This window comes from Panthera leo, chromosome B2, assembly GCF_018350215.1.
Source record: "Panthera leo isolate Ple1 chromosome B2, P.leo_Ple1_pat1.1, whole genome shotgun sequence".
NCBI classification, from domain to species: domain Eukaryota; kingdom Metazoa; phylum Chordata; class Mammalia; order Carnivora; family Felidae; genus Panthera; species Panthera leo.
The window spans coordinates 140,043,329-140,065,079 of NC_056683.1; the positions used below are offsets into that span (position 1 = coordinate 140,043,329).

Sequence of the window (21,751 nt, forward strand, 5' to 3'; positions counted from 1 at the left end):
ATTCATTCATTCATTCGATGCGTGTATTCTGAAGACTTACTACATGCCAGGCCAGTGGATGGGGGAGCTGATTAAGAACCCTGCCCTCATGAGCCAAAGCATAAGAGACTCTTAAAAACTGAGAACAAACTGAGGGTTGATGGGGGGTGGGAGGGAGGGGAGGGTGGCGGATGGGTATTGAGGAGGGCACCTGTGGGGATGAGCCCTGGGTGTTGTATGGAAACCAATTTGACAAGAAATTTCATATTTAAAAAAAAAAAAGAAAAGAAAAAAGAACCCTGCCCTCATGGTGCTTTCATTCCAGTGGGGTGGACAGGACACCCGACATGAAGAAAACCGGATGGAGTGGCAGCTTCAATGGGGGGGGGGGGGCATCAGAGAAGGGTCTGCTGAATAAATGCTATTGCACTGAAAGCTGAAAAATGAGGAAAAGCCATGGAGGCCAAGATTCGAGGGAAAACATTCCAGAAAGGACAGCAGAGGAACTAAGACCAGAACTGGCCTGGTGTGTTCAACAAACCGAAAAGCCACCCGTGTGGCTGCAGCAATGCCGGCAAAGGGACAGTGAAACAGGCTAAGGGGGAAAAGGAGGCCGGGCAGATCCCGCACAGAGAGGAGCAAGAGCTTCACCTACACGGGATCAAAGCCATTTCAGAGCCTCTCAGGGACCTCAGTCACGTGACCGAAACTCTCAGAAACCTTTTTTCCCCTGTTTCTATCAAAACAGCAGCAGTAATAGTTTTATCACTTGAGAAGGGTAACTATGCAACGCCTGGCACATAGGAACAACCTAAGTAGGGTTCGTCCCTCCCCCTCCCCTTTTTCTTCTTGTAATAGCAATCAAGGAAGCCAAGGTGGCTTGTGTGAACATTAAGAAAAATGAGCCTTCTCTGGTCTCAGTGTGTGAGGTCTTCCTTCCAGCAGCTCCTGATTCCTGGAGGTAACCTTCAGCACTGCCCCCCTTTCCAGGAACCCGGGGGGCCAGAGGTCAATGTTGCCGAGATAGATCAGGTGATGCGATGGTGAAAAATGGTCCCATGTGAGCCTGGAGACCTTCAAATTAATTTCCTGTGTAACCCTGGCATTTGTGAGCTGAGGTCTCGCAAGTTAAAAATGAAACAGGAGCTAACTCTGCAAGATGAATGCTTTTTAAAATCAACAATTACTTTGAAGTCCTTAGAGAAAGGTACTTTAAAATGCAAGTTATTCTGCTTGATCATCACCTATTTCCTGCCTCCTGAGGGCGAGGGGGGGTGGGGGCGCAGCAGGGAATACGGAATATTCCTGATTTGCTGACTTCCCTCCCCAGCTATCCTTGACGGCAGACTGAATCATTTCTGATATTTAAGACCTCTTTCCTCTTTGATCACCTCGCCATCATCTCTTCATCTTTTCTACGTCCCGAGAAGCCCAAAGAGGTCTGGCACACCCCTTGTGGTTCTAGATTCTCCTCTAAGAAGAGAGAAGCACCTGCTTTTCTCCACGACCAACACTCCTCAATTCCGTCTCCTCTAGCCAGTCGCCACAAACTCTCACTCAAGGACTGGACACTAGAGTTACGTGTTCCCAGGCTCTTCTGCAGCGTGCCTTTGGGCTGGGTACCCTGCTGAAAAGGAGGGTAGAAAAACAATGACAGCCCAGTCACTCACCGTCACAGTAAGGGGACCTTATACTTGCTGACTTTAAACCCTGGCTAAAAAAAAAAAAAAAAAAATAGGGGTTGATCTATGTACAACCTTTGTCTGCATTCTCATGAACACTCAAGCCTTGGAATTGCTGTAATATGTGCTCAATAAAAAAAAAGTCACTTGTGGGGTTTAGGTATGCAGAATTAATTGGTCTACATCCAATCTCTTCAAAACCTGTTGTGTAGCGAGTGGACTGAACGGCGGCCCCAAAGGAATAATAGGTCTACATCCTAATCCTCAGGAGTAGAGGAGAGGAGAAAAATCCCCCTTGCTAGAGCAGACGTGCTCTGGACAGAACCCTGCTGGGCACCAAACCTCAGACCGAGAGACGGACAACCATCTCTTTAGCTGTGACTCTGAAAAGAAGATTCAGTATCACACATGAAGGCAGGGAAGAGACCAAGCACATCTAAGGCTCCTGTCTGTGGACAAAAACTGGGTCTGGACACGATTCAAGGATGAGTAATGACAGGAAAACAGCAATAAGCAGGATCCACCCTCAAGACGCTCAGTGGAAGAGAGCTCTTTGAAAATGATCTACTGCAGGATCCTGAACATTTTTAGAAAATTCTTTTTGCGCCCCACAGAGTACAAAGAAGGGGCACCTGGGTGGCTCAGTCAGTTAAGCGTCCGACTCTTGATTTCAGCTCAGGTCACGATCTCGCGGTTCATGGGTTCGAGTCCCGTGTCAGGCAGTGCAGAGCCTGCTTGGAATTTTCTCTCTCTTCCCCTCCCCTGCTCTCTCTCTCTCTCTCTCTCTCTCAGAAATAAACAAACATTTAAAAAATTGAGTACAAATAAAATAAGCTTCTGTGTACAATAAAGAGAATACGAACAAAGGGAATCTTAATGCTTAGAATGTAACAAAATAAATGGAACAAAGGCAAATAGAGGCAAGAAGAGAAAAGGGTACTGCTGTGCCCCTTCTCTTGGAAGGGAGGAGACAAGCCGAGGGGGACCGTTCACCTTAGCCTAGAACACTTACAGAAACATGTCCCACAATGCTCCTGAAAACAGCAACGGAAACACCAAAACCTAGTAGAACCATAAGTAGAATCTGTTTGTTTTTCCAAAGTGTTTGCTGAGTGCCCGCTATGACTAGGTGCTCAGCATGAACTAGAAAGATACAAACGTTGCCAAGCTTTCCAAGAAATGAAAACATAGTTTACATCTAAAACATAAAAATCAAAGAAAGCAGCAAAGGAAGCACAAAATAACATACAAACCAAATACACTGCATATACCGATAAGTTTAAATGCATTAAACTCTCCAATGAGCTAAAAACTGGCTGGGTAAAGATCGGGAAAGACAGAGTGAGAGAAGGGCAAGGGAGGAGGTAACATAAAGCAAAACGTCCTCCAAAAAGTTCAGAATATGCAAAGAGGTATCAGGGCAAAGTTATATATATATATATATATATATATATATATATATATATATATATAACACATAAATATATATATATAACACATAAATATATATATACATATATAAATTATACATATATATATACGTATATATACATAAATATATTTATATACATACATATATGCAGGACACTTGATGCTAATATCATGTGAAAGAACTCAAGAAGACTAAAAACTTTTGAAAGAATAATTCCATTTCTAATAACTCACCTTAAGTAATTATGATGGATGCAGAGAGAGAGCTGCAGTAATGATCATGGCTACCTACCTCATTATAACAGAGAAAAACGGAAAATAACATAAGTGACTAACAATGAATGAAATAAAATAGTTCACACCCACACAACTAGATACTATGCAGCTATTAAAATACGTCTGCAAGCATATCTGGTGACTTGAGACAATGCTCAAGATACATTTTATAGTGAATCAAAAACACGTTACTCATCAGCCTGTATTATGTGATCTGATTTTCTTCTTCAAAAAGTAGTCTATTCATGAACACCAAAAAGCACAGTCCCAGCAAATTGCATGCATTCTTTGACACCTATTTCCTTGCTGCATTTTCTTTTTCCTGCTCTGTTCCTTTTCTGTACTTTTGTCAGCAAATAGTTTTAAGTTGTCCTACGGCTAAATGATTCTAAACTAAATGCTGTCCTAACTTGTTTTTGAGATAAAATATGTACAACATAGAAAAGTGCAAGGAAAAGTCGTTGCCTCTTAACCCACTGCCCTCTTCCCGTTGGTCCCTCCAAAGGGGCATCCAGCTACCCAACTACTCAGGAGATCATTCTGGAAGTCAACATAGACCCTTTCTTGTGCCTAATCCCACATCTCCAAGCCTAAATTGCTTCTTCCTCCAAAATGTCTGGCGTCTGTTCTCTTCTTGCTCGACCATTGCCAGCATCCCAGTCCACCTCACCCCCCTCACCTCTGTCTCCTGCCTGTCCTGCTCCAGAGGCCCCCAGATGACCCTACGTTCACTCTCCCTCACCTCCAACTCTGTACTCACTCCACAATCAGAGTGTTTTTCAACAGGAAACCGGGTCACGTCCTTCCCTTGTTTAGATTCTTCCAAGGACTGCTTGTCCACGGGGGATAAATGCCGCCAGGCACCTCTGATCAGGCCAGGCCCACCCTTCCACCTTCCCTGCGTCGCCGGCCACGGCACTCACCAGACTCCAGCAGCCTGGCCCTCATCCTCTGCCTCAGCCGGCTCCCCGCCTTCACGTGTGTGAGTCAGAACTTCATATACATGCTGTTCCTCTCTGCTCCCCGCACAACCATGGCTCATCTCTCTTACTGAATGTCACTTCCATCTGGAGACACTTGTAGACCTTCCAGTTTAACTGGGTTCTCCCCCCATTATTCTGTCTAAAAACACTACTTTTCTTTATGGTACTTATCATACTTTTTAGTTATCGACCTATTGGATTATTGGGGGGATATCTGCATCCCCCTCCAGATTATGAGTCTTCTATGGCTGAGGCCTTGCTTTCCGATTATCAGTGGACACTCAGCACTCGGTGCAGAAATGAGAGGAAGAGAATTTATGCAGCACTCCCTCTCTACCAAACAGGTGTAACTCCTTCAGTACCAATAACTCATTTAATCCTACAACGAAGCTCATAACGTAAGGCTACCATTATTCCCATCTTACAGGCGAGGAAACTGAGGCACACAATGTTCAATTATTTGTCCAAGGCCTTGCTGATAATGAATGGTTGACCTGAACCTGAAGCCAGGCAATGGGACTTCCTATTCCCTGCTCTTTATCATTACGCTACGCTGCTCCTCACGGGACATGTTCCGGACATTTTCTTCAATAAACCCCACTACCCTAAGGAACTATCTTCTTTCAATGCACGTATGTGGGCCTGGCGTTGTTTCGAGCATAAAACAGGAACCACATTCTCTGTACAACCTCGGCTTCCACTATTTTTAATTAATGCTATACGGGTATAAGGTTTTCATGGCGGCATATTATTCCAATATACAAATCTATCTGAATTTATGTAACCGTTCTCATATTTACGGAGCTTTTGGAAGGTGTCTTTATTAACCTGGGCTACCCTGACAGAATGCCACAGACTGGGTAGCTTTTAAACAATAGAAATGTATTTCTCACAGTTTGCGGGGGAGGGGTTGTGGAGACAGCCTTCTTCGGTGTTGCAGATGGCTTTCTTTTTCATTGTGTCCTCACATGGAAGAGAGGGAAAGAGCATTCTGGGGTCTCTTTTATAAAGCACTAATCCCATTCATAAGGCCCCCACTCTCATGACCTAATCACTTCCCAAACGTTCCATCTCCTAACACCATCACCGTGGGAGTTAGGAATTCAACCTATGAATTTGGGGAGGACGTAAACATTCAGTCCATACAGAGTGGTTTTTTTCTCCTTTAATTTATTGCTATTTTAAGTGGCTTTATACTGACATTCTTGAACATAAGTTTTGTAAATGCCTTATGATAAACCTTACGGGTTTAGAGGTATATTGACTAATTGCCTTCCCAAAAGGCTAGAGGGGAACTGTTTCCCCATAGTCATGCCAAACGAGGCCATGGCTGCCTCTAAAATCACACGAGGGGTGTGAGTGTTCCTCAAAATACCTATGGGTAGAAGGTATTTTATATCATATTTGGGGTATTGCTAAACTTGGGTTCTGATCTGGATAATATTAAAATTGTTTTTCATTCATTGATTAGCTGTTTGAAAGGGATGATAACATCAGTGTTTACACAGATATTAAAGAACTGACTCTATCCCGGTTTTTGAATAGTACTTGTGCTATTAAGAATTATAAACACAATCTTAGGGGAAGGGTCATTAACTCAGATTTAAACTGAAATTTAAGTTTAAATTATATTCCAAAATATGATGTTATTCTTTCCTTTTCCATGTAAAAACCACCAAGCAAAATATACATTTTTACCACCCGCTGCTCCCTCAATACTAGTTCCAAAAATTAAACAGTTTAAAAAAACAAAAAAGAAAGAAAGAGTTCCCAGAATAGAGACCCCAACAGAAACACAAGCTCTGTATGTAGGCTAGACCACAATGGTAACACCGACAGGAAGGTGTGATTAGACTAAATTGACAGGATCTGCTTGCTTGTTTTTCTCCTACAATCCCATGCTCCTGCAAACAACATGTGGAATGTTCCTTGATTACAGTTAAGAAACTGTACCTTTTTATTGCCTTGCATTCCCAACGGACTGCAGTGAAATCTTGAAGCTGACATGATAGATAGTTCATCTCACCATTGGAATACGACACCGGAGTAAATTTTTAAAAAATGTCTAAATCCAATATATCCCATTAGAAGGGACACTATAAACCCACAAAAAAGAGCAAATTGGAACATATTCAATTATCACGGAAGGAAAGAATTAACCCAGAAAAGTTAAGAACTCGACTAGTACGAGCAACCATAAAAGAAACAAGAGAAATGGAAACTCATGAAAAATGCATGGCCACTCCAATACGTATTACCTGTTCAGACAAAAGTTAGTTGCGCATGAAACTTTGCTATTCAGAATTTTCAAGGATCAGTCTACAAACACTAATCCACTCGATGAAAAATATTTATAATATCCATGGACCCTGTGTATGTATACAACCTAGGGTTTACGAACAACAAAACCTTGGTATCAACACTTGCTGAATTTTTACAAGTAGTGAAAGGTTTCATTTTAAATATTCACGCAAGCAAGGAAAGCTCTCTAGCACCTCTTGAATGACACCATGACCTCTCATTTTGTGAAGTAACTAATTGATTTACCTTTTAGTTCACATCCAAGTTAGTCGGCATATAGTGCAATCACGATTTCAGGAATAGATTCCAGTGATTTATCCCCCATGTATAACGCCCAATGCTCATCCCAACGAGTGTCTTCCTTGATGCTCATTACCCATGTAGCCCATCCCCCTGCCAGCAACCCTCAGTTGGTTCTCCGTACTTAAGAGTCTCCGATGTTTTACCACGACCTCTCATTCAACTGGGTTCTCCAAACAGCAGCAACTTTCAAGTGGATTCTACAAATGGAAGGTGCCAGTGTAGTGCCGGGACCTCATACCAAATCAAGATCATTTGGCGTAGAAGAAAGATCTTCTCTCTTGGTATAAAAAAAAAAAAAAAAAATTACATTCAAAAACTATTATTATGCTAAACATGCTTTTAAAAAGTTTAATCCTTTTTTAAAAATGTATATATAAAATAGCCGTCAGTAGAAATGTGCGAAACCCTAGAACTGCAGCCCAGAGACATTTCATTCCATTTGGTGCTAAAACTCTGCAAATCACAATGGAAGTAAATCCCCTCGGATCTGTAATTTAGTCATCCAGCTGAAACTGTCCTAGGAAGAAGGTGCAGAGAAGACTGGCGGGAGGGAGAATAATCATGATTTCCCTGAGTTCATATGTCAGGGCCTCCACATCGGATATAGGAAAAAGGGGGCAGCGATTCAAGCTCCTTAGGTGGAAGAACTTACTGCAGAAGGAGTAAGGAAGGTATCCTTCGTCCTGTGCGAAGACAGGAACAAAGAAGTAAGGGCTGTGACTTTGGCTCTAAACTATCTTGAAGGCTTTCCAGAAGCACATGGAGCTCGAGAAGAGATGACACAAAAATTGCTTTATGGTGCCCGGAAACCCTGAGGTGAGTAAAGGTTTAAAACTGGAATTCAACTTTAACAAAGCAAGCAGTAATTGAAAACATGTGAGACAGGTGAGTGGTCATCCTTATGTATCTGTATGAAAACTGCCTCAGAGCTAGAAATGGCTTTCCAGATTACATAGTTTAGTGGCTTGATTATTGTAGCTACCAGAATGCTTTCTTTAGAAGAAACCTTACACAAAACACCATGACAAGACACTGGTGAAAAAGAGAAGAACAGTCCAGGCAAGAACGGAAGGCCCAGAGCTCACGTGCGTGGCTCCAACCATTTCAAAGACCTCCAAGTTGACTCCACAGAACACAGTTGGAAAACCACTAATCTGGTCCAACGCTTTCACTCTCCAACTGAAGAGAGAAAGAGTGATTGATTGATTGATTGACTGATTGACTCAGCAACATGCCCACTGTCATGCAAGTAGAACCCAGAATTGGAAGTCAGTGCCTCAAAGTCCTGCTTCCGCATTTTACCTGTAACACAACTCTGCTTGCAAAGGGATCTCTTCATAACTTGTTCAAGAGCCTATTTTTTCTTATTACGAATAGAGAAATGCATCTAATTCATATGTGTGCAACGTTTTAAATATTTTTAGAAGTCTCTTTTGAAAAAATATCATGGATATTCATGACAAATATTTTGAGTCTCGAACATTCCTGTACCAATCGATCTCAGCGCTGCACAAAAAGATCCATCAGTAGGTTGACACAGACATGATGCCGAAGAGGAAACCGTGGGCCCCAGTGGGGCTCACCCTGCAAATCCAACCTCTTTCAGTGTCCAAAATTGTCCAACTGAGTTACTGGAGATAGTTACCACTTAACTAAAGAAATAAATCAGATTTCTTTCTAAAAGTAGATGGCAACAGCAGTAGAATAATATCTTTGACATACGGAAAGAAAAGTGACAACCAAAAAATTGATATTCATCCAAATTATCATTTAAGAGTAAAGACAACATAAAGACACTTGAAGGCATATAAAGACTAGGAATGTATCACTCAAGGAACTGGTGTTTTTTAAAAAAAAGGAATTTAGCAGGAAAAAAAGTGAACAAAGAACATGCAGAATTTGAGACAAATGTAGAACTTTTTTAAAAAGTTAATAATCCGATTAAATATTGGCTATAAAAACAGCAAATAATAACTCAAAATTACGATAACAGTCAACGACAACCCAGTAGGTACCTATGCTAAGACTCACTGTCATTGGAAGAAGGAAATACTGAATAACTACAGACTTTGGTTTTCTTAAAATGTGGATAAGTAAGAACCTTTAAGATTAAAAGCAACCTCTAAACACTATCAATGCAGTTTGCAGCTTCCAAATCATCTGAACAGAATATTAAAAACTGTGTCATTGCAACAAAAGGCAGGGAAGGGAAAGGAGAAATAAAGAAAAAAATAGTGAACAGAATACACAAGATAGTAGAACTAAGTTCAAATATACAAGTAATCATAATTGTAAATTAATTAAGTTCATCAACTAAGAGGTTATCATACTGATTTTTTAATCAAGCCATATGCTGCTCAGAAGAGAAACATCTAGGAAAAAAAACACGCAGGAGAATGAAGATGAAGGGCTAGAAAAAGATATAGCCTTTAAATACTAGACAAATAAAGTTGATGTAACAATATTAATATCGGACAAATATATTTAAAGTTTGAAAAGAATTAATAAAAATAAATACAGTATATAATAATAAGAGACACAATTCAACATGAAGATAACAAACATGAAATTAGTATTCATCGTAGCTTTAAAATATATAAAGCAGAAATTGGCAAAATTAAATGAAAAAACCAGGAAATTTAGGATCATCGAGGGAAATTAGTACTAGTTGGAAAACGGCAGCTTGGAAAAACAAAATTAACTAGCTTGCTTAACTAGGTACAGAGAGAACCCCACACCACAGAAAGACTATATCATCTATCATGAAAATATAGAACGTTTCCAAATATTGGCATGATACCAGGATTTTAAAGAACAAATATCATTCATACCATCTCTTCTGATTGTGGTTCATTAAATTTGAAAGCAATGTTGCAAAGTAGCAAAAACATAACAAATGTATATGTTTAGATATCTTAAAGTGAATTTATCAAATAAAGCCTGAGTTAACAAGAAATTGCTACATATCAAAACATGTGGATGAAGCTAAATCACTCTTCAGAGACAAATTTATAGCATTAAATCCATTTACTAGAAAACTGAAAGAGTAAAATAAATGTTCAATTCAAGAATCTAGAATAACTGAAAAGTAAGCCTAAAGAAAATAATAAGAAGAAAATAATAAGATTGTCATAAAGAAACAGAAACAAAGCAATAATAGAAAGGATAAAATTGAAAGGAGATTCTTTTAAAGAAAACTAATAAGTAGGGAGAGTTTTAGCAAACCTGATCAAAAATAAAAGAAGAAAGCAATAAAAAGGTACACAAAAATATACAGTAGAAGTTAAACATCATAAAAGAATGCTATGAATATTATGTAATGAATTTGAAAACTTAAAAGAAACATATTTTAGAAAAATATAAATTTCTAAAACTGGCCCAAGAGGGAACAAAAAAGATGAATAAACAAATAATAACTGGAGAAATTGAATTGGTAATCAAAAGTCCCTCAAATAAAGACACTAGAGCCAGAATATTTTACAAGTGAATTTATTCAAACTTTCAAAGAGCAAGGAAACAACAATAGCTTTATCATCCAAGCAGATACTGAAAACAGAAAAGGAGAGCAAATTATCGAACATTTTTTATAAAGTTGGTAAGATCAGAATACCAAACTGGTAAGTCACCATAAAAATGAAAGTAATAAATTAATCACTTCAATAAGCATGGGTGGCAAAATCCCAAATAAAATATCCAAAAATAAATTTCAGCAGCATATAAAATAATTATTAATAATTTTTAAAGTATCATGTCCAGTTAGATTGAATTCCAAGAATTCAAAGATGGCTCAATAGCAGACAATTCATTGATTTGTTCACCATCAAAAAATATATATATCAAAGTCATTTATTACATGGAGACATGCATGGGCTCGGGGTAGAGAAGAATTTCTTAGACAACATAAGAAATACAAAACCAGGGGCACTTTGGTGGCTCAGTCAGTTAAGCGTCCAACTTCGGCTCAAGTTGTGATCTCATGGTTCATGAGTTCAAGTCTCAGGTCCGGCTCTGTGCTGACAGTTCAGAGCCTGGAGCCTGCTTTGGATTCTGTGTTTCCCTCTCTTTCTCTGTCCCTCCCCCACTCGTACTCTGTGTGTCTCTCTCTCAAACATAAAAACATTAAAAAAAATTTTTGTTAATACAAAACCAAAAGAATGAATCAAAAAATTGACATACCCAATTGTATTAAAATTAAAAGTTGTGTTCAACAAAACCATGACATGATAAGTGAAATTAAAAGACAAGCCACAGTGTGAGAGAAAACATTTGCAACATATAACTGACAGATGATGAGAAACTAACAAATATAAAGGACTCCTAAAAATTCGTTAAGAAAACAAATTAAAAAAAAGACAATTTAATGGGATGTTAGGAATGGAAACTGAACAAAGGATATGAATAGGTAATTCACAGAGAAGAAAACCAAAAGGCCGATAAATGTGTATAATCATGTCAAACTCACTAGTCGTCAGAGGGATACAAAATAAAAATAACATTGATATCATCTCACATACCTCAGATTGGCAGACATTTTAGTCTGACAAACAAAATTCTGGTGAGGATGTGGGAAAACGGGGCTCTCATATTCTACTGGTGAGAATGTAAATTCTTATCCACCTTTGAGGATATCCACACCCATGACCCAGAAATCCCACTTATAGCTATGCCCTAAAATAAATATCAGTGCCCAAATTTTTGTTTACCTCAGAACCCCTTTACATTCTTAAAATTGTCGAAGGGCCCAAGAGCTTTTATATATGTGTTATATCTATAAATGTTTAGAAAATATAAATGATAAAATTTTCAATATTTATTAATTCTCCAATAACATACCTATTAACTATATTTTCCAAAACCAGAAAATATTAGTCAGATTTCTGCAAATCTCTTTAGTATCTGGCTTAGCATAGCTGGATTCTCAGATTTTCTTCTGCACGGTCCATACAATTACATTGTTTTGGTTGAAATATGCATAGAAATTTTAGCCTTGCACTTAGAATAAATCATTTATCCATGAATAATTTTGCAACATCGTGGGTTGATCGTTTGGAAAATACTGGTGTGCCGAGTTACACAGATCTTCCAAATGTGGTCATACTTCATTACACAACATCAAAAAATAATGTTCTTTGTTAACATGATCACCAATCTCCTAAGTCTTTAACTATTAGGAAATGTTAAGCTCATTGTCACAAATTTTCCAAAATCCTAATTGTTGCTTGCAAACTAAAATTGTATCATTGAAAACAAACACGGCCAGTTGTTTTCCTTGAAGTAAAAGGATTGCTTCATTCATTTTTGAGGAAATGTCTACTAGATTCCCAATAGTTTATCTTCCCATCATTCTTTCAAGTAAAAATGGTGTTCCATGAAAATGTAGCTAGTTCAGTTTGTAACTTAAACTGTATCTCACAGAAGTGCTTCCTGTACACTCCCCATTGTGCCACACGTAAATTTAAGAAGACGTGTACTCAAGAGTTGAAATGTAACCAAAATTTTCTTAAATGTTAAAATCATTTTATTAAGCACTTACTAAGTCCTTCACTAAAGACATTCTTTTTTTTTTTTTTTTAATTTTTTTTTTTAACGTTTATTTATTTTTGAGACAGAGAGAGACAGAGCATGAACAGGGGAGGGTCACAGAGAGGGGGACACAGAATCTGAAACAGGCTCCAGGCTCTGAGCTGTCAGCACAGAGCCCGACGCGGGGCTCGAACCCACGGACCGCGAGATCATGACCTGAGCTGAAGTCGGCCGCTCAACCGACTGAGCCACCCAGGCGCCCCAAGACATTCTTAAATGAATGGCTTCTTTCTGCAAGGGCATGGGAGTGAAGAAGAAAATAGCTGTGTGTGCCATTATTTTGATTCGTGCTAAGGTTTCAATGGTTTGACCAATCATCGCTTTTCCCCCACCAGTGCACACATCCACACAGTCAAAAAGGCAAATAACATCTCTATTATTATGAAAATGGTTTCAACCTTGAAGACCCCCTGAAAAAGGTAACATGGAGCCCAGGGAGCCCACGGACCACACTTTGAGAACCTCTGCCCTAGGAAAACTCATGCATGTGAACCAGCAGGCATAATCAGTTCTGCATTATTTGTATAACAAACAAATTGGAAATGATCCAAATGTCTGTCAACAGGAGAATGGATAAATAAAATAATGTACATTCATTCAATGCAACAATAGACAAGCATTTAATGCTGAATGAACTAAAGCTATATCCATCAACATGAATAATTCTTAACAACATAATGTCGAACAAAAAAACCAGTTTGCAGAAGAATAAGTAGAGTATTATACCACTAATAAAACATTTAAACTTTTGAAAACAATACTATACTATGCTAAATAGTATCATATGTTTTATTATTATACTATAGTAAAAATACAAAAATATGCAGGGAAATGATAAATCCTGAATTCATGATAATAGTTTAGGAAGGAAAAGAAATAAGATTAAGGAGGAGTTTATAAGGGGGCTCAACTGTATCTTTTTTTTTTCTTTCTCAAGTTTTTATTTAAATTCCCGTTAGTTAACATAGAGTGTATTATTACTTTCAGGTGTAGAATTCAGTGATTCATCACTTATGTACAACACCCAGTGTTCATCTTAATGTTTTATATAACTGAAAAATATATCTGCAGTAAGTAATATAACATTAAGGCTTAATAAAGACGTGTGACAGGTATATATGTATTCTTTACACTAACTCCTATCATGTGTGTGTGTGTTTGAAATCTATCATAATTTAAAAAAAATTTTGTTAATGCTTTATTTATTTTTTAAAGAAAGAGAGAGACAGAGTACGAGCAGGGGAGGGGCAAAGAGAGAGGGAGACAGAATCCACAAAGCAGGCTCTAGGTCCCCAGCTGTCAGCAACAGAGCCCGACGCAGGGCTTGAACTCACAAACCACAAGATCATGACCTGAGCCGAAGTCGGACGCTTAACCAACTGAGCCACCTAGGCACCCTCTACGTTATAAACAATTTTTTAAAAATAAATTAATTCAAGGTATATTTTTTTTAACGGAGCATCCTCGCTGCTTTTAAGGTCGCCATTAATAAATATTAAGTTGAATTAAGTTAATGTTCCTTAAATTTAGATGCAGAAAAGAATTAAAATTTTAAAAACAAACAAGTTATATTGACGAGGAATTGTCTTCAGAGTTCGACAACATTTCCCCACATCACCAGAGACCTCTACACAGCCAAGGAGAAATACCCTAGGACAATTGCCAATATTTTGCATTGTTCCATAATGGATCCCAGCCCGTAGCTTGATTATTTGTGAAATTCACTATGGCTAATTCACATTGATGATTTGGGGTGGAGTGGGGAGGAAAAGAATCATTTTGCAGGAGTGCAGTTGGGGAACGGGGGACGCCAGGGAGAAAGGGACAGTATCGTATGTGGAGGAAGGACCTAATGGCATAGATGAAAACTGCCGCACTATGTTTAAGCCCTGGAAATTTCTGCAAAAATATTAATGGAATTAATCTCTTTTTGTACTATAATTTAAATTCAGCGAACTTTAATCTTAAGTGTGAAGTCTAAACTCTTTCCTAATGAAGAAACTTTTGCATATATTGGTTTGCTACACATATTTCTAATATTTTGTTGTTAATGACATTATATTATATTCTTCAAATATTATTAATGACTCCTTGATTAATCAAAGGAAAGAATTAAGGAAAGAATAAGCAACCCTTTTGATTCTCTTATCTTTCTACTATCTCCCATTTCATTATTAATAGGACAGTTCCCAGAATATGGGCAGAAAAAAGGGAAAGGAAATTAAACATAATTATCGGAATTTTACTAAGGAGTTTGACATGAATAGGAATTGAAAATATTAGATATTTTAATTTTAAGGTAACATATTGATTTTATGTATTCATTCTGTTTTTACCCTATCCCAGTAGCTAACTGATAGTTAATTCTGGCATAAAGTACAGTAAAACCTTGGTTTGTGAGCATAATTCATTCCAGAAACAAGCTTATAATCCAAAGCTCTTGTATATCAAAGTGAATTTCAAGAACCATTGGCTCAGCTGTGATCAAGTGACATTCGGCATCACCTACCACTTGTATTGCAAGACACCGCTCGTGTATCGAATTAAAATTTATTAGAAACGTTTGTTCATCGGGGCACCTGGATGGGTCAATCGGTTACGTGTCCGACTCTCGGTTTCGGCTCAGGTCATGATCTCACAGTTCGTGAGTTTCAGCCCCACACTGGGCTCCGCGCTGACAGTGCGGAGCCTGCTTGGGATTCTCTTACTCCCTCTCTCTGCCCCTCCCTCGCTCTCTCTCTCTCTCTCTCAAAACAAACAAATAAATAAAAATTTAAAAAAAAAGTTTGTTCATTTTGCGGAACACTCACGGAACAAGTTACTCACAATCCAAGGTTTTATGTATCCCATCGTATTTACAAATACTCCGCATATTATTTATTCCTCACAAACACCTTCCACCAAAAATGGAATACTGAAGGTATGGGGCAAATGGTGGTGATCTCTGTAATCTGGCTTAAACCATGTTATCCCTGACACTTCAATCAGTGTTGCCTTCCTGTTGATTACACTCCCATCCCACACTTCTCACCGACAGCAACTCAAGAAGAAACGGATTAGGATTACGGAGTACTGCACTACATTCAATGCATGTTAATGTATGTTGAACATGTAATTGTCAAGGTAGTAGGTATTTTAAATGACTTTTGCTGGACTTAAGGCTAAGGACAAAGATAAGCCACACGCACACACACACACACACACACACACACACACACACACACACAGAGCTGAAATTGAACCAGATAAATCCTCAGGGCTTATTTAGAATCAGTCAGCCTAGTTTTTAAAAAATAAAAATAAAATAGGGACGCCTGGGTGTCTCGTCGGTTGAGTGTCAGACTCTTGATTTCAGCTCAGGTCATGGTCTCATGATTCGCAAGTTTGGGCCCCGTGTTGGGCTCTGCACTGACACTGGGGAGCCTGTTTGAGATATTCTCTCTCTCTCTCTCTCTCTCTCTCTCTCTCTCTCTCCCCCCCCACCCCTCCCCTGCTCACATGAGCACACACACTTTTTCTCTCAAGAAAAAAATTAAAATAATAAAAAATAAAATAAAATAAAATAAAATAAAATAAAATAAAATAAAATAAAATACTAGTGAGGGTAGAGAAGGCTGAGAAAGAAATGCATAGTCTACCTAGGTTGGAAGAGTACCATGACTATTCCCTCCATAAAAAAAGGGGACCAAGATAATGTCTCATTAATGTCGGGTTTGCCTTCAAAAGGGGAAAACAGGCTTCATCTTACCCTGGTTGGGCATCTGTTCATGCAGTGAGTTCACCAAGCTGCCCTCTGTGGGTGGGGCAAGAATTGGAAAGACAACAGCAAGGCAAGAAGCGGGACCAGCCAGAGGGGCAATCGGTTCCCCACCAGTGTGTGTGGGCGGATGCATGATTCTCCCTGTCCTGGCCCCAGAGAAGGGGACACACCTGAGCCACACTGCAGATGTGACGTGCGAGGGGCTAGCCTGACCACCCAGGTGACTTCCACTCTCAGCCAGACACCGTGGGGTGTTCCACGGAGGCAGGAGCTGAGGGAGGGCTCTAAGGGGTCAAGAAAGAAATGACCTCCAAAAATCTGTGCAGTGGGGGCAGAGCTCTCTGCAGAATACACACCCCTAAAGGGAGCACACAGGGTTAGAAAAAAAAAAAGCCAGTTTTAGCCTGTGGGATCAGCAGTAGCCCAGAGGGGACTCCAGCAGAGCCCGAAATCCAAGAGGGCCCTTGAGGGCTCTCCTGTCTTCTTCCACCCCCATTCCAGAGGAAGGGGGTCACAAGAGTGCCAGAGGGGCCCCACCCCTGCCCACTGAAAACCCTGGGCCTAGGCTGAGGGGGCATAGGGTTTAGATGGGAGAGAGGGGGAAGAACACAGTCTCAAATGAACTAGTGTGGATTCTTAACTGAAAGAGATCAGAAATCCAAGAAATCTGCCCGGGATGCAATTAAGGGATAGGACTGGGAAAGTCAAAAATAAATAAATAAATTAATTAATTAATTAATTAAATAAAACAAGGACTGACAGTATTTGAACTAAACCCCCAACACATCAAATCACGTCTTTGTCACCCTCTGACCAAGTTCAGACTGCAATAGACAGGGTACGCATGGACTGATAAACTGCTGAGTGTTGGGAAATATCCGGAGCGTTGTGGAAAGGGGCAATTCAAAGGAATGAAGTAGAGGATGAGGGGAAATGAATCCGGGAAAGGGGAGGGGGGGCCTGGGCTGAAGCGGGGGGAGGGAAGGAGAAGAAAGCAATGCTGGATGGTTCCTGCAAATAGGGCCGTTAGGTTGCATTAACACAGTCGGATGAACATTAGACAGATAACCCAGCTGTTTGCTCCATTTCTGTGCTGCTCTGCTCTCCTGCATTCTACCTTCAGCGTTCAAAGAATAAACTACACTCAGTGCCAATCTTTAAAACCAAGCTAAGTCAGAGCAAGAACAGCGGAAGAATCGAGACCAGCAGCTCTATAGCCGAAACACCCGAATCCAAATCCTGGCTCTTCCGCTCAGCAACTGGATGCTTCAGTTTCCTCATCTGTGAAATGAGGGTGACAACGGTGCCTTCCACGTAGGGTGACTGACAGGATTCGATGAGGTTGCCAGAATAATACGTTCCATTTAGCAAAAGCGCAGTCGATGCCATCCGATGATTAACGAGTGTACATAACACCCTTTAAAAACTGAAATTACAGGTGTCTAAAACACTATCCTCACTTAATGCCATGAGCTAATACCCTCACGGAAGTGCAGTTTCTGAAGGAAAACATTAAGTATTTGTGCACAGGTGCTACACAAAACTCATATGGTGAGAACTCTCTTGAGAAAACTTCCAGTTTAGTTGACTAAAAAGTTATGCACACGGCTATTTGAAACACGTTCAATACATAAAGCACAACCAAACACATGAATACATATATAATAGCCAATAACCTATGAACAGGGACAAATAATACACTCCCCATAAGTGTACATAATGAACACGAGCCATAAATGGCCCTTCATTTTAACATTCGACTAAAACCATTTCCTTGCTAAGCCCACACCAAAGTTACTTGAATTATAACTAAGCACATAGTAGGTGCTGTATAAATCTTTGCTGAGGGTAATGAAACATAATAAGTCCTGTCTATTCAAGCAGGGTTTGTTTTTTCTTGCCTCAATGAATGGCTTCTTTCAAACTAGTTTCTAAGTGTGTTTATCTCCTACATGAATCCCATTTAGTACAGGGCCACACTGAATCACTGTCATGAACAACCTAAGGACAAAAGTCAGAAGCACCATTTATTTCTTGTTAAAAATAAAACTGCACCATGAATTTTGAACCAATCTCATGCATAAATACATATTTTGGGTGATTCAATGCTAGCATATCCAATTCAAATGCCACCATATTATAAACCCAACTGACTGCCATCATTCACTTTACACTGGCAATACCTGCAAGTTATTTCACATCTATTTCCATTTCTCCTCGAATGGTAGAAACTGAAACCTGCTAATTAATACTTCCTTCTACCCACTCTCAAGCAAACTACTCAGAGCCTGTGATTCCAGTATCACAAAATAGCCATCACGCCACGATGCCCTGTTGCCTCCTTTAGGTGCTCAGCCTCAGGGGCTTGGGTCAGTACCTGAAAGCCCTCCTTAAACGCTTGGAAGCAACATATGTAAACTGATATGTTTAATAACAAAACTGTACATCCGTAATCTGCCCACTGCACACATACAACCTCTTGCCATTTTTGACACATCTAAGCATGGCACTTGTAAAAATGATATAACTCCAGTCTAGAACAAAATTAGAGAAGGGGACCTAGAATAAGAGAACTTGAAAGTGATATGCAGGTTAAGCCTATAAGATTGGAGTGGATGATAGAAGATATAGATGAGATAGATAGATAGATAGATAGATAGATAGATAGATGATAGATGACAGATAGATGATAGATAGATAGATAGATAGATAGATAGATAGATGAATGGAGGGAGAGAGGGAGGGAGGGAGGGAAGGAGGGATGATGGAAGATATAGATGATGATGATGATGATGATGATAAAGATTGACTGAAAGATGGATAGATGGATAATAGATAATATCTAGAAATATTTTTAGATGGAATTAACAGATGAGAGGCACATGGCTAAAAGAAGAATCAAAAAGCCTAAATATATTACAAGTCAACTCAAAAGTATTGACAGATTGAGCTCTTGAGTCATGAGAATGCCCACATAACACACAACAATGTTCATTCACCAAGTGTTTACTCTGTTACAGGCATTGGGCTGAGCGTGTCACCGATCTCTCCATATGGATTATGTCCACACCTCAGAATCTTTTCAACGGTACAAAGACTCAAAGCAGCTCAAAGGGAAGGAAGACATTGAGAGGTATGAGCTGACACACCTTGGTAAATGGGGTCCAGGGAACAAGTTCCAAACTCCTCCCAAGAAAGAAAGGGCTTAATGATTATTAGAAGGGTTAGATTTGAAGCAGAATCAATGTTGTATACCCATGCAACACTGGGGCAATTTCTCTGAACACATTTTTTTTAAGTTATTTATTTTTGAGAGAGAGAGAAAGCATGAGATGAGTGGGGGAGGGAGAGAGGCAGACAGAGATGACAGACATTCCCAAGCAGGCTCTGAACTGTCAGCGCAGAGCCCAATGAAGGGTTCAAACTCACTAACTGCAAGATCATGACCTGAGCTGAAATCAAGAGTTAGACGCTTAACCCACTGAGCCACCCAGGCACCCCTTTCTGCACACCCTTTGATTGACAAGATACCTAATTTCAAAAACAACACCATGAATTTAGAAGATACTTTAAATTTTATTAATCACAAAACATCCAAGATTGATAACATACGTCTGATGCCAGAAATGTAATAATTCACATGATGAACAATGTTTGATGCACACAGAGTAGTCAGCCAGCCCAGTGGTGGGGCCCAAGGGAGCTGGCAGATGACGGCATCATTCCACACTCTACATCCTGGCTGGGTCACTGTGATCACTCCAAGCCTCATCTTTCTTCAACTGGAAAATGAGAGTAGTAATACTCATCTCATAAAGTTACCTCAAAGATTAAGCAAGATAACACTTATTAGGCTGAGTCATAGGAAACTGCTTATCTACAATTGCCTTTGACGTACAAAAATGGCAGCTTCCTTCGCAGAGCCAGTGCGGGGTAAGGACTCATTGCACAGCAGTGGGAGTGGGCTGAGGAAATGACCGAGCGGCTGGTTCAAAACCCCTTGGCAATAATTCCATGATTCCCCCTCTCCCGACCCACCCAGGTGTTTGTGGCCATCAGCAGAGAACAGGAAGCCAGGAAACCAGTTAGAAAAGACTTTAGACAATTGGTTTGGCTACCACAGTTGAAACTTTTAGTTGAGCGACAGTTGAATGGTTGAATTACCAAGAGGTTCAAGGGTTCATTGAATGTATTACCCTGGCCATCTCTGCCTTGTGGCTATGCAGCCAAAGGTTGACATTATCAACAAAGTGCATTTCTACTGCACGGTGGATGGGAAAAGAACTAAAGGAGGGGGCAAAGACTGGGACCAAAGTTATGGCACATCTGTATGGAGTCACGTGGCGAAAGGCAGGGAGAGATGGACAGAGAAATTCAAGATTACACAGCCTGCATAATTTGTTCAGGATACATTCTCGGGATGCTCTTGTTATAATGAAATCTGTCCTCTCCTTTTACAGCAAAAACCACCAATCGGTGGATCATTGCTGAATTCTATTCTAGATAGTTAATTAGAGGAGAAGGAGAGAGCACACAGTCAGGAAAGCAGGCAGCTTCCTTCCAGCCAGTGGCTGACATAGGCTCTATTATTCCACTTTAAAACATTATTTTTTTTACCTTTTTAATATTATCACAAGTACAAGTTCAGAATTTTTGATCAGCTGTATACCACCTGCCGGGACTCGGTATGTCTCATTTACCTACAGACAAATCTCTTGATTCCTTCCTTCCATTTTGATATAGAAAAGGCACTTATCGACATAAGAAAAGAATGCTTGGAAGTAAGACTTCACACGCAGTTTCACCCAGACTAAGACTTGTTTATGCTAAATACAGTCATCAAGAGGTTAGAGTACATTTTTATTAATAAGCTTTATAATTTTCCAATCTTTCAGAAACCCGCAAAGTGATTTTATGTAATAATCCTGAAACCTTCACAAAATCAGAGTTGCTACTGTAAAATTATTTAAATATCATAACCTTATCATTTGCTATACTGTTAGCACAGTTCATTGCATTGCATTAACAATTAAGAGATTCATTTCTTGAGAGCCTGATAACACAAAATACTGCGCATTTTAAAATGAATAATATCTGATGCCTGTCACCAAATAGCTCATTGTTTAACTTAGTAATTCTAGAACAAATATATATGAGAAAATGGAGCATCCAGGGTCCCACCCACCAAGGATTCTGATTCAGCAAGCCAGAGGTGGGAAGCAGAAACCAGCATTGTTAATGAGAGCCCCAAGTTCACCACACCCTTGAAGAAGCACATTTTACAAGCTAACGAGAATCAGCTGAAAAGCCTCTGGTCACACAGACACATGGTGAGTGCACTGAGCTGTTCTCCAAGTGTCTCACAGCCTACAAGGTACATCAGGTCATAGATGCTAACAGTAAAAATCCCTCCTTTAAGAAGGACGTACTTTGTTATGAAATTAGTGCCACAT

General features: G+C 39.6%; 1 long non-coding RNA gene across 8 annotated transcripts in view; it reads right to left on the minus strand.

Annotated features, from left to right (window-relative positions):
* Nucleotides 1-21,751, minus strand: part of LOC122220522 — a 112,322-nt gene that overhangs the window by 65,589 nt on the left and 24,982 nt on the right. For 6 of the 8 annotated variants that reach the window (XR_006202916.1, XR_006202912.1, XR_006202914.1 and 3 more), the window contains exon 2: nt 6,899-7,232. This is a non-coding gene — a long non-coding RNA (uncharacterized LOC122220522). The remainder of the gene's footprint in view (nt 1-6,898; nt 7,233-21,751) is intronic. The other 2 variants (XR_006202915.1, XR_006202913.1) reach the window with 1 other exon arrangement.